This window comes from Montipora capricornis, chromosome 8 (assembly GCF_036669925.1).
Source record: "Montipora capricornis isolate CH-2021 chromosome 8, ASM3666992v2, whole genome shotgun sequence".
Lineage (NCBI taxonomy): Eukaryota > Metazoa > Cnidaria > Anthozoa > Scleractinia > Acroporidae > Montipora > Montipora capricornis.
This window is the reverse complement of record NC_090890.1, coordinates 52,565,830-52,585,120: the sequence shown is the minus strand read 5'-3', so window position 1 is coordinate 52,585,120 and position 19,291 is coordinate 52,565,830. Positions and strand designations below refer to the sequence as shown.

Genomic DNA, 19,291 nt, shown 5'->3' with positions numbered 1-19,291 from the left:
GTGGTGGTGGTGGTGGTGGTGGTGGTGGTAGTAGTAGTAGTAGTAGTAGTATAACACGCCTGAGTTAAAATCAATGAATACCGAACTTCATCCTATTTTCAGCTTTTTAGCCACAACATCGGCAGACACCACAGTCAACATTTGGCAAACAGCTGACTTTTCTCTCAAAAAGACTCTCAAAGAAGCAAATCAAAGATGGGTGTGGGACTGTGCATTCTCTGAAGACTCTCAATATCTTATTACAGGTTGGATGACATTTTAATTTGGTGATTGATAACATTAGCACAATCATAGTTTTAGTGCAACATTGACTGAAAATCAGGAGTTCAGGAGTTAAGACTTGTTGTTGCAGTGAAATTTCAGAATTTGGGCAGAGCAGGGCTGGCTGATTTGTGAAAGCACTCGCCTTCCATTCATGGTTGCCTTGGATCGATTCCCGGATTTGTCGCCTTGTGTGGGTTGAGTTTGTTGGTTCTCTACCCTGCTCCGAGAGGTTTTCCCTAGGTACTCCGGCTTCCCCACTCATTATAAAACTAGCATTTAATTTGGTTTGTTCTGATTTCTGTTAATTTGTAGCATCCTTAATAATTAAGGATAATACAAGCACAAGTGCTCTACCAATGATTGGTTGTCTAGAGCACTTGTGCTTGGCTAAATAACCTTGAGACTCAAATGAAGTGATTACTGGTATTTACTTATTTAATAATTGGTCACAGCCCAGTGCTGTGCTTACCCCTGGCGTTCAGCGCAGCAGTGGTGAGTTGATTATTGATCATCAGCTGTACCAATAATAATAATAATTAATTAAACTATAATTATTATTGGTGAGAAAACACTTTTTCCTAGTAGTAAACTATAACAATTTTTAGTGAAAAGGAAAATTTGGTTTCATCTTCCTTTGATTAGCAAAGATGTGATGCAATAAAGTCGGCAAAAGCACATTTGGATAAGGTCCGCCAATAAGTTGAACCGAAACTCCAAGCAAGAGAAGACGTTTATTAACCGAAGACAAGAATGATGTGCAAAAAGAACGAGCAGGCAAAAAAAAGGGTAACAAAGGTGCAGCGCTAATTATGCGCGAACCGTGTGACTTTGAGGCTAACTAAACAACAGTGTGCTTACGAAGCGAAATATGGCGGCCTCTAAAATCCGGCTGGTGGTATCGAGAGCCTTGAAACATGAAAGAGTTAATAGGTGGGATTTTTTGGGTGTAGCTAACTAAACTAGGTCAGTTCTGGCGTGGTTATAAAGAAAAGAATTGCTGCAAAATCCTGCTCTCTTACCACAACTCAAATGAATGTGCCAACGATATGATCTGCAAGAGGAGAAATTGAATTCTTCAATGATCTGGAGGAGGCAATTAGTGCAACTCTGTGGCAAGTCAAGTTGCATGAAATATTGCCAGTATAAGACTCCCTTGACCTTACAATGGCCAAAATCTTTGGGAGGAAAGTTGCAGGAATTAACGTTTCTCGCAACGCTGCAAAAAGTTAAAAAGTTTTTTAAACATTGCGTACCGGAAGTGTATCATCTGCCCTCCAATTTGTTGTTGTAATGTGCTTATTGAAACCGAGAAAAGTGGAAAGAATTGTTGCGTAGTGTAACTTTCGTCAAGTAACGTGCTTGCATTGTGAGACCTTTTGTCGTTACGAAATTACATCATAGGTTGGGACAAGAATTCCTGAGTGTAAAATCGAAAGAACTATTAGTCTGTATGAAATGCGACAACAGGGACTTGACGATTTACAACGACAACACCGCCGAAATTTTCGTTTATATTCCAAGCCTACGCTTTTAAAACTTATTTGTCAGCATTTCACTTTGAATGACTCATACATACATGCACTATCCGAGCTATTCAGGAACTGAATTGGGAATGAAACTTTGAAAGGATACAAAAAATAGCACTTGTGGGCTCTCATAATCGGAGTAATTACAGAGTGCCCGGCCACTCGAAGCAACGCTTCCTCGTTCCCGGCTACGCGGCCACGTGGCTACTAAGTGGCTAAGTGAGTGAGTGAGCGAGCAAATATGCTGTTGACGTGCAAACGTGTACACTGGGGCTACGCATCTTTGCGGACGATCATCGCTATGGGATGCCTCACCTTTTTTGACGCTTTAAGAACGAGGTATACTCGAAGGTTTTTTGCTATTTGTTTGTATTTTTGGACTGTGTTTTATGGAGATGGAGCTAAGCCATTAGAGAGATTTAGCAAAAATGTCCACGTGACCATGATTTTCCCGCCATTTTCTACGTTTGCCGGCTGCGGCTTGCCCTTTTTTTTTGAAAGTAGGCATTTTCGCTTTTGCCGTGTTCGTGAAATTTTCTTCTGCATACATGTAAGAAGCTTTTTACGGGAAAAAAGTACCCCAAAACCATTTTCCGATATGCCAAAGGAGGAAAAATTTCGTTTCATGTTTATAGATAGTTCATCACTGACTCGTTGCCGCAATCTTCGTCATGACCTCACGTTGACTCTCTGTTGACCGACAGAACAGCTTCATCGAAACTCTCAAAATTTGAGGGGTAAGGATTTTCATTTTATATAGCGTCTTTTTCTACAAACAAATGTTCAAAAAGACTCTGAGTTTTGTTTTTGCGTTTTCGTAACTAAATACTCGAGTTGCCGTGGGTCACACGAAGCTAAAGTCACAAGCTCCTCTCTATTTTACGTGAAACGTGAAACGTGAAACGGCGTTTGCCCTTTCACGTAAACGTGATGCTTAATGTCTCTATTGTTTGAAGTTAGTCACGCAGCCACGGTTTGCGCGGTTGAATTAACCCACGTGGAAATCATTGCTTTGTGCATTAGCCATTAGGAAGCTTAGACGCAAAACGTTTTTGATCCACGCACGGCAACGGGAAGTAAGCTGTTTCCTTCCTAACCTGTCTTGACACCACCGAATTACACTGTGATCAAAAACCACTTTCTTTTTTTCTTCAGATATTTAAAGTGTGTTTGCTTAACACCTGACAGGCAAAATTTTGAGCTTTGACTTCTATCGAATGGCCGTTTACTTTAAGTTTCAGTTTTTTTATTTTACGGTCCGTCATAACTCATGTTCAAAACTGGCCGATTGGACCTCAGCGAGTTGGATCCAGGGAAAAGTGACGTCATTTACTCACTACCTTAACATTTTAGCGTGTAAATGCAACTTATTCTTTATGCTAAACGCGAGATTGAAAGTCTGAAATCCCAAAACTCCCGTGCTGCTCATTAATTCTGCCGCGTACACACACACGCATTGCATTCTTGAACTAGTGATCCAGCTCTCTCAAGATCTTGAACTTGGTAATGGCGGACCATTAAATAGGAAAATTACAGTCAAAATAACAGGTGTCTTTTTGAAATTAAGGCTTAGAACTTGGGTCACTTAAGGCCCATTTACACTACAGAAACACCGGAATCGCGAGGTCACGGGTTCAAACCCCGTTGAAGTCCTGAATTTTTCAGGCTTCTCTATGCAATTGTAAAAATTGCGTTCATAACTGCGAAGATCATAGCTTTACTTGACTGGGTCCGGACCCCTTAAAAGGTAGGTATGGACCAGACATCGTGTACACTATCCGTACCATGTTTTTGTAAAGTGACTCCGGACCGGCCCCGCTTTTTTTGGTGATAGGTGGCTATGGCCCGAAAACCGAGAAAACCGAGCTCGGACCCCTTTTTGCGGGTAAAGAATGCTGTGTAAACGTGTCTCCGCTCCAACTCAAATAAAAATCTGGTCCGGACTCCGAAAATCATCAGTGTAAACAGAGTGCCAGGAACGGGGTCTTAAGACCAGTAAGCTAAGGTTTCAAGCTTTAGCCCTTCGTTAGAGGGAAGGGCTAACGCTGAAGAGGTCAGGTTTCAACTGGCCAAAGCGAAAAATGCCATAATACTCTTTGTTTGTCCACCCAACTTTTGCATAAGCATTGTTTCCTGTTTCTCTGGGGATATACAATGGTCTCAAGAGAAAACAAAACAATGCTTAATTTAAAATTTGGGTGGACAAACAAAGAGTATTATGGTATTTTCCGCTTCGGCCAATAGACCTTTGTGCAGTTATGTGCTTAGTTACATGAAAGTTACAAATTTCTAGGCAAATGAAAGGTATAGACTGTGTTAGAGGGAGAAACACATACCGTGCATTTTACCTTTCAACATGCTCATCCAAAAAATTGGTTTTTGCCCTGAGCGGGTATCGTGTTAGTTACAATACAATACAATACATACTTAATTGACCACTTCCCATAGGGGCTTTTCATGGCCAATGAAACCCAATCACAACAGAACAGAACATTCAACAACAACTGTTAAGAATCCCAACTGGCGGTAGGCAAGCTAGTTGGCTATTTACAATTGCAGCTGAGAAGTTGAACCAGGGACGACCAAGAACAAGTTCAACCAGTGGTCAGAACGTGTATTGAATCCGGGATAACCGGATGTCAAGGCAGGCACCCTAACCACTGGGCCACACTGCCTGCCCTGGCCTTTAATGAAAGAGAGGCTGGAATTGACCTTGTTATGATACAGACCTCCCTGCTTTTTTATGTTCAGATGTTATTCTCTTGCCAATTAGTTGGAATTTACATAAGAAAAGCACTGAGGTTTCAATCAAAACAAGGTCAACTCTAGCCTCGTTTTCATTCATAGGCCAGGTAACTAAGCACCTGGTCTATCCTTTCTTACGGTGCTTAATTTACTTACTCCTTCATTCGTGCTTTGTCACGTGGTCGACTTTTGGTTACTTGGTTGGCTGGATACTTTTTAAATAGTTTTCGGTGTATGTATGAGATGATCAAACCTCCACACGGCATAGTCTTTTGTTATAAGGCCCTTACTTACTCTGATTCTCTACTCTCTCTCTCTCACCAGCATCTTCCGACAACATGGCTCGTTTATGGAATTTGGATCATGGTGAAGTGGTACGTGAATACAGTGGACATCAAAAAGCTGTGGTCGCACTTGCTTTTAGAGATGCTCATGCTGTGTAGTCAACGTGTGAACACATGTGGAAGTGAGGGTTACAGAGGGGAAGGTGACAAGTCTGGCTCTTAGGATATATTGATTTCTGTTGTTATTCTCTCATGAAATTGGACAACAACAACAAGAACACTTTATTTGCGCTTAACACAAAAGAGACATGGCTCGTTTATGGAAATTGCGTTCATAAATGCGAGGATCATAGCTTCACTTGATTTCATATCCGCAGTTTAATATATGATTCATTTCATGTATCATTTCGTTCGTTTGACAAAAGAGACACATAAAACAATTAAAAGTTAAGGTTACTATAGTCAACGCATGAAGGCTAATATAAGCACGAGGTTGTCGAGTTTGCCTCCATAAGGCATGTAAGTGTCCTTCCGGAGACGCCTGCATAAGAATTGGCACTCTCGATTACAAGACATTGGCGTTCCTCTAAAGGTGCTGTTACCCTTTGCCACGATCGAAACGTTCATTCTCCTAACTAGAACCACGAGGATTTATTTATTGGGTAATCATGAGAATTTGGTGTTATATCAAGATACCTCCTAGTTCTTCATTCTCAATACCTGTCCGACTGACTTCTCATTGAAATTGTGAGGAGAATTTACATGCCAATCACTCCTGGAATTTAAAGGGTTAAGGGAAAACGACTTCCGTTTTCTTTCGCTGCCACTCTGTCTCTTTATTTTCTCTTAAAAACAAAAGACGCACTATAGAAGGCGTGGTACCTTCCGCACATGTGGAGGATTTGTCAATCAATCGTGGACGAATTTTGTGGATGCATACTGACGAAAACGTTGCTAGCCATCGCTCTAATTTCCGGTGGTTCTGTTTGAGCTTGTTTCAACTCCAATTATTCCTTTTCAAATTCAAACTCCTCTGCATGCGCTCGCTCAACAGCTTCTTGCTTCTGCCTCAGTTTTTTTCTCTCCAATTCGATTTCTCGTTTGTGCTCGTAAAGAGCAGTTGCTTGCTTCAAATTACGGTCGATCTGCTTGATTCACAACTTCTTCGACTCCGCTAGCCCATTCTTGAACTGACTCTTCGTCTTTACCATTACGAACTTTTTCTCCTCTACTGACTCCTTTAACGTGTTCAGTGCTGTTACCATAGTCTCTAGCGAGGTTCTGTGTCTTTCTGAAGCTCTTTAGTACCTCGTCTTTCTTTTTCACTCGAAAGCTGAGTGTTTTTATCCGCAATTTGTGTCTCCATGCTGCTTCACACTGGCCCGTCGGAGGTGCCACTTTGACGAAAACGCACAACGAGACACGTTTCCTGTATACTCACAATTTATTTCTTCTGTATTGCAATCTGCAACACTCAACCCACCTCGACAGTTCGCTAAGGAAAACTGGTCGCTGCAAAGTACATTAACTGGCAATTACGCAATTCTTAGTTGGTGTTAGATTATCGTTAATCATCAAGGTAATTAAATGAATTCTTGCAGTTTCCGACACACTCCCCCATATGACTCGTGCGTAGGTAACGAGACATATGCTCAAGAAGGTAACTACTACGTCTTAACAAAACAAAGAGTCACGAGAAATTCTTCACTAGTTCTGATAATGTTCAGTTCAATTGTGCTTGAACGATATCTTTCACTTGGAGTTCTTCGGCTGCTGCAGCATCACTGGTGCATCCGGATTGAGTGTTACAGCTGCTTCTTTATTGCGGTCTTCATCACAAGACAGCTCTAACGGGTACATCAGCTGCACAAGACCTGCGTCTGAGCCGGTGACGCTCACGGAAGCGCGCTCAAGTAATTGGTCGTCCACCTACGCCACATCACATCTTTAGTTTTCATCAGGAACTTGCCGCGTTTCCTCAAATCTCTTTCTTCTATGTGATAGGGTTGCAACTCGGGCAGAACAGTGCAGTTTAGCATCAGGAAAACATTCGGTGGCGTCGGACGTTGCACGTCGTCTTCCACGTAACATAGAATAGCGTAGAATAGAGTAGAATCCTTGAAGTTTATTTCAACTCACTGACAACGGGCGGTTGTTCATCGCAACTTCAATATCCCGGATTACTTCACTCAGTTCTTTCCAGGTAAGCAGACCTTGGCCAACTGTTTTGTAGAACATGGACTCAAACTGTCCAGTCCACCCCAGCATGGCACTCGACTGAGGTTAATCTGCCACTGGATGGAACGCTCGCTCAGAAAGAAAGGGAATCTTTCCTCTCTCTGCACCTTCTTTAACCACTTGGCAGCGGCGACAAAGATTTTACCCTGGGCTGAATAGACTTTCGATGGATATCCTCTTCTGGCAATAAAGCGCTTTAAACTTTGGATGAAGTCGGTAGTGTCCAAACTTGGCAATAACTCCAAGAACACTCCGCGAGGAAGGCTACACGAGTACAAGATCACGTACACTTTCCGTTCTTCCTTGCGCTTGCTGCGGTACTTTACAGGACCGGCGAAATCAACACCTATCACGTTGAAAGGTGTGGTTCCTTCTGGTCTCTCGCTAGGCAGCGGTGCGGTGGGTGGATTCTTCAAGGTTACGGCTTGAACGGCTTGGAAACAGAAATTTTGGTCGATTTTTTTAACTTTTCTTGAAGGAGCATGATTTTTGCCCTTTTTTATGCCCAGAGAAAATAAAGACCTCATTTCGTGCCAAAATCCCCAGCTTGCTGCCTCTAGGGCATGATTTATGCCCTTGTTATCGCTATTTCTTAACAATCGTGGAAAATGACAGGCGTTTTCTTCAAAGATAGGCATTTCTATGAAATTCTGTGCTGTGGAGGCCATATTCTTTTACGAAGGGCTTCTTTCGAGATTCATAATGCCTGTCTCACCCGAAAAGCTGACAACTCATTTCTTGCGCGCTTAGGCTCTAAAAAAAGGCTGGGAGGGAAATGTTTTTTCGTGCTCTGGTTGCTGCTTTAACTTAATTACTGGGTTGCCAAACCAGTCGGAATCTGTGTTTCATTTCTCGGTTTTTAAATTTATTTTATTTTTTTCCGTGTCGGTAAAAGTCTTGCCTGTCACTCCCTTGCTAAGTGGTGTCTTCTGTCGTAACCTTGATTTCCACTCTCAAAATTACCTCCAGAACCTACTTTTTGCGTAGAATAAGCTTTTAGAATGATGTTCTTGTCCGGAGGGTGTAAACTGCACGTTGCAGGTTGCTGGTTAGAGTTGCAGGTCACTGTTTCACCAAAGCTGAAACAACCCAAAACTTTACTAATGCTAACATTAGGCCTGAAAAATAATGTTAGCTCAAGGTTTGGGTTATTTCAGTAACAGTAAAACAATGACCCTGCAACTAGCCTGGGAGCAGGCTCTCTCTCTTCGGTGGGAGAGAAGGAGAGCCTGCACGCATCCCTTTGAATTTTGAATGCCGCCTCCTGATGTCACGCTGAGAGAGCTGTCAAAAATTAGCCAATCAGCGCGCACCGGAGTAAACATTGAAAAAACACAGAAAACAGAAAGCCACGCGTTGTGTATTTCAATTTGCTCGAGGCAGAAACTCAAAAACAAAACTGTAAAGGAATGAAGCCTTCGCCAGAAGAGCCTAACAACTATTGCTGATGCTGTAAAGCGTAGCTGAATATTCAGTACGGTAATTCGTGAAGTCCCTTCTGCGGAAAATGTGTTTCGTTCGTCAGGGACAAATTTAGCACACAAACTTCAAACGGCGGGAATCGAAATAGAGAAATTTGTTTTCCCTGACCGCATCTCCACTGTGTGAGACTCGTCGACCACAACTGCTGCCAAATTTCAGTAAAGTGAAGCGGAGTTATCTTTTTTAATTTATTTTAATGAAATACAGACATTACAACTGCTACATCACACTTTAATACTAGACAGATATTCTAATACCTACACCATTTTATTTCAAAGGTTTATCGAGTATTTGTGGTTATAGATATGTATTTTACTAATTCAATAATTTGAAAATTGGAATATTTTGTTTTCAAGTGTATCGGAGTATTGCGGAGTTACGAGGAGATCGAGCAATCATTTGTGGAGCCGCCTTTTCGGCTTAACCGAATACTTGCTAAAATCGTGTAGAGTTCCTCTATCGTTCTCTATCGTTAAATCAGCAACAGAGGCAGCCGAAAGGCCCATTTTTGTCCAAATGTGATCAGAGATAATGCTTTGTCGAGGACAGGAGACTACCACGGTGACATGAAGTCGCCCTCATTTTGGCCGCTACGAAAAACAGTTGGGAAATAAGACTTCTCCCGAATCCTGTGGATAACAGAGATAGAACTTCCTTCCTTCCAGTAGAGAAGCCATTGCATCGCGTTGCCCGACCTTTAATTATGTAAAGTTATGGTAAATTGCAACATTCTACAATTTTCTCAGACGCATTTCTGACCACCTCATCTCTGCGAAGCGAAGAGGCTTTCTTGTTGTCGGAGCTTGTCAATGGTGACGTCACGAGGTAATTTAATTTCAGCCAATCAGTATTTTGCGTCCAAAATTTGGACGCGACATTCAAAATACAAAGCCATGCGGGCAGGCCCTCATTCTACCCCCAACCTCAGTCCCTCGGAGGGCCTGCTCGGAGGCTACCCTGCAACCTGCGCTTTACACCCTCCAGTTCTTGTCCTCTGTGGTGATACTTGAAGATTCGGGAACATTTTGTGAAAAAATATTTAAAACGGGTCAGAAACGCAACTTGATCGCCCGATTATGCATAACATCCTCGTGTCCTTTTGACACCCAACTGAAAAAAACTCCTAAAATATTCGCAGACCAGTCGATTTCTCTGAAATTTGAAAGGGTAATTGCTAACGAATAGGGAAAGATTTTGGCAATAACTAGAAATTCCTGTGTTAAGCATGAGAATTCTACGAAGAGGTAAATGCGACTAAATTTGTTGCGTGCGTTGCTATTTTTCTGTTTTGATTGTTGTGCAAATTTTGACAGAAGATTAAATTATGAAAAAATATCTACGGATAGATCGTTAAAAAGTTTTTTTTTTTAGCGGCTATTTGAACATAAAAGATGCAACGCTTGACGAGAAATAATATTTTTTTTAATATTTGAAAGATGAAAAATTTCGCGGGAATTGGGACGCGGTGAAAATGAGGTAACAAATCTGCATACGTGCGTTGAAATAGGCCTTATTCACGACAGCCGCCATGTTGGTTTTCAAATTGTCATGCAAATTAGCCATGTGTTATGCTGGGGGGCAAACATTGGAAAAAAGGCAAATTGCGGAAAATCGGCCAGTCAAAAGTATTGAAACAACATTGCTAAAAGTACATTTTAGAATTTAGAATTAAGTACCTTTTATGATAATTTTATATCTTTTGATTGCCTTTGACATTTTGACTTTCTACTTCGTTATCTGCTCATTTTTCACCAAAAACACGTCGAAGTAACTCGTGTATCATTCTATTTTAAACCATTTTACTACTTAGGTGATAAACATTCAATGAACGTGAAACAAATCATCTGTGTGGCTAAGATGTTCGTTTTAACCTCTCGAACTTGTGTTGTTTGCTCCCTCAGAAGTGTGCAGCTAATTTGCATGATAATAGCAAATCCAACATGGCGGACATCGTGAATAAGGTCTATTTGATACGCGAGGAGACGGGAATTTTATTTCTCTTTGAAGGCAACAATATTTCTTTAACTTCCTGGTTATTCCAGCTTATTGCTACGACTTACTAGTGCGAAGATTGTTTACATGAAACTCACGCTTTTTGCGAATTTTGAGTGTCATGAAATTACATCATTTGCGTGACAGTATATCCCTTTACCCTAACACAAAAACATTCAGATAGTAACAAAAATCGTATTTATTAACCATTTCTTCCTCTTTTGTGCTTGTCAGCATTGTGATTTGCGATAATTCGCAAATCTGTTTTTGTATCTCATAGATGTTCAGATTTTCAATTACATGGCCGCTCTACCTCGCGATTGTGTAAATAGTTCACCCTGAAGTCAAACTAGATACGTTTCTCAGGAACCCGACAAAGAAGGCTTCCTGACCCGACAGATGAAATGTAAATATTCAGTTAAATGTTACAACAAAATTAAAAAACCAAGGACGGAAGTTTCTTGGCTAAAAAGTATGTTGTTTTACTCTGAAAACGACGAACGATTAACATTCTTTCCCGTAGTTCATTCAGTTGACAGAAGGTGATCAAGTGCACCTTTATGGTTGCCTAGCACGTGATCAATTTCTTCCTTTTGATAAAACATCATGACCTTTCCATTCGTTCATAAAAGTCAGAGACTGCAGAATCGATCGATTGTCATTCTCTTTCGATGAAAATTTGATTAAGAGTTTTATATAAAATTTTTTTTTTTCTATTCTTTTTCTGTGAACTCCAGGCTTTTGCGGTACTTTTTGATGCAAACGTAAAGCCAAACAATGCTTTGACCTGGCATCAGATTAGACTAACAAGAAGAGGAATGATGAAGCGGAAACAACATCTTCAGTCCTTTCTTAGAGTGTTCAATAATCGTTTGCTTAGTGCAATTGCAAGACATGCGTGACATGCTGGAAAACGTCTGTCATAGCAATTTGCTGTTAGTTTTTTGCAGACTAATAGTATTTATTTAAAGAAGAAACGAGTGGATTTTACTCAAAAGCGTGTTTTGTTATCTTTAAACTGAATTTAATACAAAAGCTTAAAAAACTAAAAGACCTTAAAATGGGACAGGACATTACAGCATAATTAAAGGTGTGAACGTGAATGGCCTCAGCTGGCGTGACATGTGGGTGACCCTCAAATGGTCTTAATGACCCCCACTTGAAAAAATTAACTGGAACGCTGCAGTCCAATACCACCCTATTCTGTGCCTTCTGTTTTTGTGAAACACGTACCACAGGCAACCCAGTGTACGCTTTATGGAGCGTCTAGTTGGTATGATAAATAGTGCGCGACCGTGGGAGGACTGCTACACCTGGTTTTTACATGCTTGGCATGAAAAACTTGGTGCCCATGCCCGGCACGTGAGACGCATGAGGGAGCAGGGCTGGCGCAGTGGTGAGAACACTCGCTTCCCTTCAATGTGGCCTGGGTTCGATTCCCAGTCATATGTGGGTTGAGTTTGTTGGTTCTCTACTATGCTCCGAGAGGTTTTTGTCCGGTTACTCCGGTTTTCCCCTCTCCACAACAACGAATATGATTTGATGTGTATTAATTACTGGGTTTCCAAACCCAGTCGGAATCTGCGTTTCATTTCTCCGTATTTTTTTTCCGTGTCATAAAAAGTCTTGCCTGTCACTCCCCTGCTTAGTGGTGTCTTTGTGCATAGAGTCTTCTGTGCATATTTTGTTAGATTTGAGGGGGCTGGGGTAGTGCCTAGATTTCTCTAGTGCACACCTGCGAACATTTAACTAGACGCTCCATGAGCGTATACTGGGTTGCCTGTGGTACGTGTTACTCAAAAACAGAAGGGACTGAGCGAGAAATTTATTGAAACAAACAACATATTTGCTATTAGAGACAAAAACCCCTTCCTATTTCAATTGCGTGCGTGCAAACAAGAGACAATCCGTGTCACAAAGCATATGCAATTAAATAAAATTCTGACAGTTCACATCAAACCCTTTTCGAAAGAACCTTGACCGTAAACAATGAAGCACAAAAGAGCCCACAAGCTTTCATTTAAACTAGACCCTCCTTAGGGTACACTGGGTTGCCTGTGGTACGTGCAGCGTTCCACGCAATTTTTTTCAAGTTGGGGGGGGTGGGGGGGGGGGTCACTCAGAAGTCATACCAGAAGTCATACCACTCGATGTATAAAATCTTTCTTTCCTTACAAGGACCGTATTAATCGTTCACGACAATCCAGAGTTATTTACAGAGCAAATTGTTGGGATTGTAATGGTTTTTACATCGGTAAAACTAAACGGCGGCTTCACGATAGAAAAACCGAACATTTTAAGGTCCTAGCTAAAAATGACAATACTTCAGCCATTGCTGACCACGTCAAGGCCACTGGACATAACATCAAGTGGGATCATTTTGATATTTTAGCGAAGGGCAAAACTGACTATCATTGTAAAATAAAAGAGACCTTCTTTATTCAAGAACTTCAGCCAGCTTTCAACGTCAATGTCGGAAGTGAAATGCTGATGCTTTATTAATCTTTTCTGTTTTTATTAATATTATAATTATTATTATTATATATTTTACTGTTAAGTATTTGCTTAATCTAGGTTCCAGTCCCCTCATCCGCTTTGTTATATATAAATAGCTGTTTTAAATTTCAACGGTTACTTTTGAGAATGTATGTAGAGCACATACGAAACGTCAAGTCATAGTTAAAATGAACAAGTTCAATATGTTTATCACTGCTGTTTGTGTCTTATTTTTGATCATACCAGAAGTCATACCAGCAGAGGCCGTTTGGCTCACAGGTCCTCACACGTTCGTACGACGAAACAGATCCTTTTCTGAGGTTAAAAACCTGGCTACCGGCCTATTAATTAATCATTTGTCAGAAAGAAGAAATTCCTGTCCTCTTTAAAAAAAATTGACACGCATTGCTTACGTGTGGTAGTGAAGTAACACAGCGATTTATTCCATAATGTCAACTGAGCTGTGTGTTGTCTTCCAGGAGATTCAAGTTGTCCTTGCGTAATCTGTAGCTCTAACAGTGCACGATATTGTTTTGGTATTGTCTATCATTGTAGTGCCATGGTAGGAGTCTTCGGTAAATAGCCTGAGGAGACATGTGGTTACTAGCAAAGTACTGAGCCCAGAAAGATTGAAGAAAATAAATGGGAAGTGAAAAACATTGTCTTCTGGGATGACATGTTGACAGTTGTCTTTGCGTAATATGTAGGTCTAACATTACACGATATTGTTTTGGTATTGTCTATCATTGTAGCGCCATGGTAGAAGTCTTAGATAAATAGCCCTTGAGAAGACATGTGGTTACTAGCAAAGTACTGAACCCAGAGAGACTGAAGAAAATAAAAGGGAATCGAGAAACATTGGCTTCTGGGCTGACATGTTGATCATGCAACTTCTTTCCACCACAAGTGTAAGCGTGCACTGACAGCATCTGACAGCTTTGTAAACAAAAGTTGAAAGCTGAGCGACCTAAGAAATATACCACTCAGTAACAGAAGCATAGGACCGAAAATTCTATTTTAATGCTATCAAATGCGAACCAAGCAAGATACAGATTTTGTTAGCTTGCTTTATGCAAAACAAATATTGATGTAAAAGTAAATAAATATGGATACACAATTTTTAAGAAGAGCAGAAGGAAGTTTCAGGACGGTCGATCGAGCATAAAATATTTTGCCATCGGTAACAAAATCTACGACATGAAAACAACATTAAATTTGAACCACGAATATAAAAAGTTACCATCAGCGAAAAACAGTTTGGGAGATTTTAGTTGTTTTGTTGTAATTGTACAAGTTTGGCTGCACCGAGTAAATCGCACATCAAATTCAGCGGGCGCAGTGATCAAGTTACCGCGTTATTTTACCGCGGCATGTTTACTCGCGAAACAGTGAAGCATCTGTATCAAATGATGCCAAGCTACCGGGTTTTTGTTTTTGTTAGTTTTCTTTTTCTTTCGATTGTTATAAATTTTGACAAGAAATGTGCAAATTCAACACAAAGATCACAATCGCCCAACTCTCAGAGGTTGACCATTGTTTCTGGAAAATCAAAAATTTACTCTCCAAGACAAGGTTATTTATCACCAGGTAATTCCATCGTTTTGGTAATAGCAGCTACTTTATTATTCATCAGCGTCACAATCTTTTGCCGATTTTGGGGGTCATTTTGTTGAAACTCAAGCACGCTTCCAACAGACCTGTTTATTTTCGTGACTTATGCGTTACCACAAAAATTCTCCCCGTATCACATTTCAGCACCTGTATGCAAATTTGCTAAGCTCGAAAATTACACAACATGACAAATTAACAAAAGCTGGAAATTTCACTGAAATATTTTCCACCGAAACATTTCTTGAAACAAGCAACATATTTGCTATAAGAGGCAAGAAACCCTTCCTATTTCAGTTGCGTGCGTGCAAGCGAAACACACAATCACAAAGCATACGCAATTAAATAAATTTCTGACAGTTCACATTCAACCCTTTTCGAAAGAACCTTGACCGTAAATAATAAAGCACAAAAGAGACAACAAGCTTTCATTCAAGTAATTTTTCACTGCCACATTTCCATTTTTTTTTTCAACCTTTGCAGAGTTGAGTACAAAATGAATGTTACTTGCCAGACAAACAGGCAAACTTTAAATAGATGCGACTTCAGTAAACACTGTGAGACACACAACAGAGATCACAGATCTACTTGTGGTGTTCGATTCCTTCTCTGTCTTTGTTGAACCCGAAAGTTACCAGAGAAATTTCCATTTGGTTTCAGTGTTGTACGTAACACCACCTTGGCGAAATATTAGAAGTACAGCATATTTTGATTTCGGCTCGACGGGCGAAAGATTCACGCTGTCGAAGTCCATTGCTCGTCGCTTTTTTAAGATTCCAGATCTTTATGTTTCACCGCCTGTCTTGACGTTCCATTCCTGAGCTCCATGTGGGTATATTTTCTTTAAAGATGTACTAAAAAGCCATTCGCGTTACAATGACTTTCGACGCCATTACAGGTTAATTGTGCAGAGCAAACTACGCATTACCCCGGCCCCCTCAAACCTAACAAAATACGCACAGAAGACTCTATGCACAAAGACACCACTTAGCAGGGGAGTGACAGGCAAGACTTTTCCCGACACGGAAAAAAATAACAAAAAAACCCACGAAATGAAACCGGGATTCCGACTGGGTTTGGCAACCCAGTAATAATTCTTCACTGTCACATTTCCAATTTTTTTTTACATTTGCAGAGTTAAGTACAACATAAATGTAAATTGCCAGACAACTAAGATGAGACTTCAATAGTAAACACTGTGACGCATTCAAGGCGTTCGATTTCTTCAATGTTTGTAAATCCATAAAAAAAATTACCATTTGATTTGAATGTTTTATATAATACCAAGTTAGTAAAATATTACAAAAAAAAGCTCACTTGATATCCAACGGCGAAAAATGAAATTGTTGTCGAAGACAATTACTCGTTGCTTTAAAGATTCCAGACATTTATATTTCACCGCCTGTCTTCATCCAATTGACGTTCCATTCTTGAGCTCCATGAGGGTATATTTTGTTTAAAGATCCACTAAAACGCCATTCGTGTTACAATGACTTTCGACGCCATTGAATTAGTGAAATTTCCAATGGTTACCGGAAGACTGTGCAGAGTTGAGTGCAAGTAAATACAAATAGCCAGACAACTGAGATCACAGCTCCTCTTTATGGATTCCTTCTCTGTCTTTGTTGAACCCATACTGAGTTAGCTGAGAAGGTTTCATTTGGTTTCAGTGTTGTACATAACAGCACACTTGGCAAAATATTAGAAATACAGCTCACTTTGATGTTGGCTCGACGGGCAAAAGATTGTTGTCGAAGTCCCTTACTCGTCGCTTTTAAAATTCCAGATATTTATTTTTCACCGCCTGTCTTGTTCATCCAATTGACGTTCTATTCTTGAGCTCCATATTTTGTTTAAAGATACACTAAAACGCCATTTGCGTTACAATGACTTTCGACGCCATTGCAGGTTAATTAAATGGTCTCCTGTGTGCACCAGAGAAATCTGCGCATTACCCCAGCGCCTTCAAACCTAACGAAATACGCACAGACGACTCTACGCACAAAGACACCTCTTAGCAGGGGCAAGACTTTTCATGACACGGAAAAAAATAAAAACTAGACCCTCCATAAAGGCGTACACTGGGTTGCCTGTGGTACGTGTTACACAAAAACAGAAGGCAGTGAATTGGGTGGTATTACACTGCAGGGTTCCAGTTAATTTTTTCAAGTGGGGGGTCAATTAAGGCCATTTGAGGATCACCTACATGTCGCGCCAGCAGAGGCCCTTTGGCTCACACGTTCACACCTTTAATTAGTTTGTAATATCCTGTCCCATGTTGAGGTCTTAGTTTTTTAAGCTTTCGTATTAAATTCAGTTTAAAGATAACAAAACACGCTCTTGAGTAAAATTCACTCGTTTCTTCTCAGATAAAGCAAAAAAATAACATAGCTTTTATGTAAAGGTCTGAATAAATTCGAAAGATCGAATGAAAGATTAATGACAATCGATCGTAAAAAGACGAAGATTTCTGCAGTCTCTGACTTTTATGATGTTTTGTCAAAAGGAAGGAATTGATCACGTGCTAGGCAACCATAAAGGTGCACGTGATCACCTTGTGTCAATTGAATGAACTACGGGAAAGCATGTTAATCGTTCGTTGTTTTCAGAGGAAAACAACGTCTTTGGTTTTTTAATTTTGTTGTAATATTTAACTGAATATTTACATTTCATCTGTCGGGTCAGGAAGCCTTCTTTGTCGGGTTCCTGAGAAACGTATCTATTTTGACTTTTAAGATTTTAAGATTTTTTAACGGTCTATCCGTAGATATTTTTTCATAATTTAATATTCTGTCAAAATTTGCAAAACAGTCAAATTACAAAAATAGCAACGCACGCAACAAATTTAGTCGCATATACCTCTTCGTCGAATTAGCATGCTTAACAGAGAAATCGACCGGTCCGCGAATATTTTACGAGTTTTTTTTTTCAATGGGATGTCAAAAGGCCAAGTTCGGGCGATCAAGTTGCGCGTGTGACCCGTTATAAATATTTTTTCACAAAATGTTCCCAAATCGTCAAGTATCACCACAGAAGACAAGAACATCATTCTAAAAGCTTATTCTACGCAAAAAGTAGGTTCTGGAGGTAATTTTGAGAGTGGAAATCAAGTTTACGGCAGACGAGAATAACAATAACGATAAGTTAACACAACAGAAAGACGCTTACCTCATTTTGACACGAAAATGCTTTACTTTTGCCATAAAAACTATCCAGTTAAGCTCGCATATTACACAACATGATAAATTCATAAAGTCCACCTTTTCCAGCGAAATATTTTTTGAAACAAACAACATATTTGCTATTAGAGGGTAAAACGCCTTCCTATTTCATTACGTGCGTGAAGACAAGAAACTAAATCGTGTCAAATTACACTCCGTGTCAAAAACGCAACTAAATAAATTTCCCACTAGTGTTCAGCATCAAACCCTTTACTGAAAAACCCTTTACTTGACTTATCAAGGAAAAAATGGGTAACATACTTTCTTTCAAATAATTTTTGACTAACAAGAATTAGTGAAATTTCCAATTGTTAGCGGAAGACTGTGCAGAATTGAGTACCAACAAATACAAATAAGCCAGACAACAGAGATCACAGATCCAAGTTGTTTAATTCCTTCTCTGCCTTTGTTAAACCCATAAGTTACCAGAGAATTTTCCATTTGATTTCAGTGTTGTACAAAACACCACACTTTTACAATATTAGAGCTACAGCTCACTTTGATTACGGCTCGACGGGCGACAGATTGTTGTTGAAGTCCATTACTCGTCGCTTTTGAGGTTCCAGAAATTTTTTCTCACCGCCTGTCTTGTTTATCCAATTTGCGTTCCATTCTTTAGCTCCACAAGGGTACTTTTTGTTTAAGATCCTCCAAAACGCCATTTGCGTTTCAATCTTTGGCGTCATTGCAGGTTAATGAAATATTCTACTGTGTCAAAAACCAGAGAAATCTACGCCTTTCTACAACACCCTGAAATCCTCGACGGGCGACAGATTGTTGTCGAAGTCCATTACTCGTCGCTTTTGAGGTTCCAGATATTTTTTTCCACCACCTGTCTTGTTTACCCAATTTACGTTCCATTCTTTAGCTCCATAAGGGTACTTTTTGTTTAAAGATTCTCCAAAACGCCATTTGCGTTTCAATCTTCGGCGCCATTGCAAGTTAATGAAATATTCTATTGTGTGTGTCAAAAACCAGAGAAATCTACGCCTTTCTACAACACCCTGAAAGCCTACCAAAATACGCACGGAAGACTCTACGCACAAAGACACCACTTAGCAAGGGAGTGATAGGAGAGACATTTCCCGACACGGAAAAAAAGAAGAAAAGAAACAAAAGAAAACGAACAAATCCCACCCATTTTCCAACTGGGATTGCCATACTGGCAACCCAGTAATAAAAATAAAAAAAACCCTAGAAATATTACTCATTTTCCGACTGGGATGCCCATACTGGCAACCCAGCAAGTAACCTGCAATGACGGCGAAAGTCGTTGTATTGCGAATGGCGTTTTAGTGGATCATTAAACAAAATATACCCCCATGGAACTCAAGAATGGAACGTCAATTGGATGAACAAGGCAGGCGGTGAAAAATAAATATCTGGAATCTTTAAAGCGACGAGTAATGGTCTTCGACAGCAATTTCATTTTCCG

At 40.2% G+C, this 19,291-nt stretch overlaps 1 long non-coding RNA gene across 1 annotated transcript; it reads left to right on the top strand.

The window, feature by feature from the left end:
* The first annotated feature begins 105 nt into the window (after nt 1-105).
* Nucleotides 106-5,280, top strand: LOC138060807 (uncharacterized). The gene is made up of 2 exons (XR_011134430.1): nt 106-245; nt 4,860-5,280. It is a non-coding gene; the product is annotated as an uncharacterized lncRNA (long non-coding RNA).
* The last annotated feature ends 14,011 nt before the right edge of the window (nt 5,281-19,291 follow it).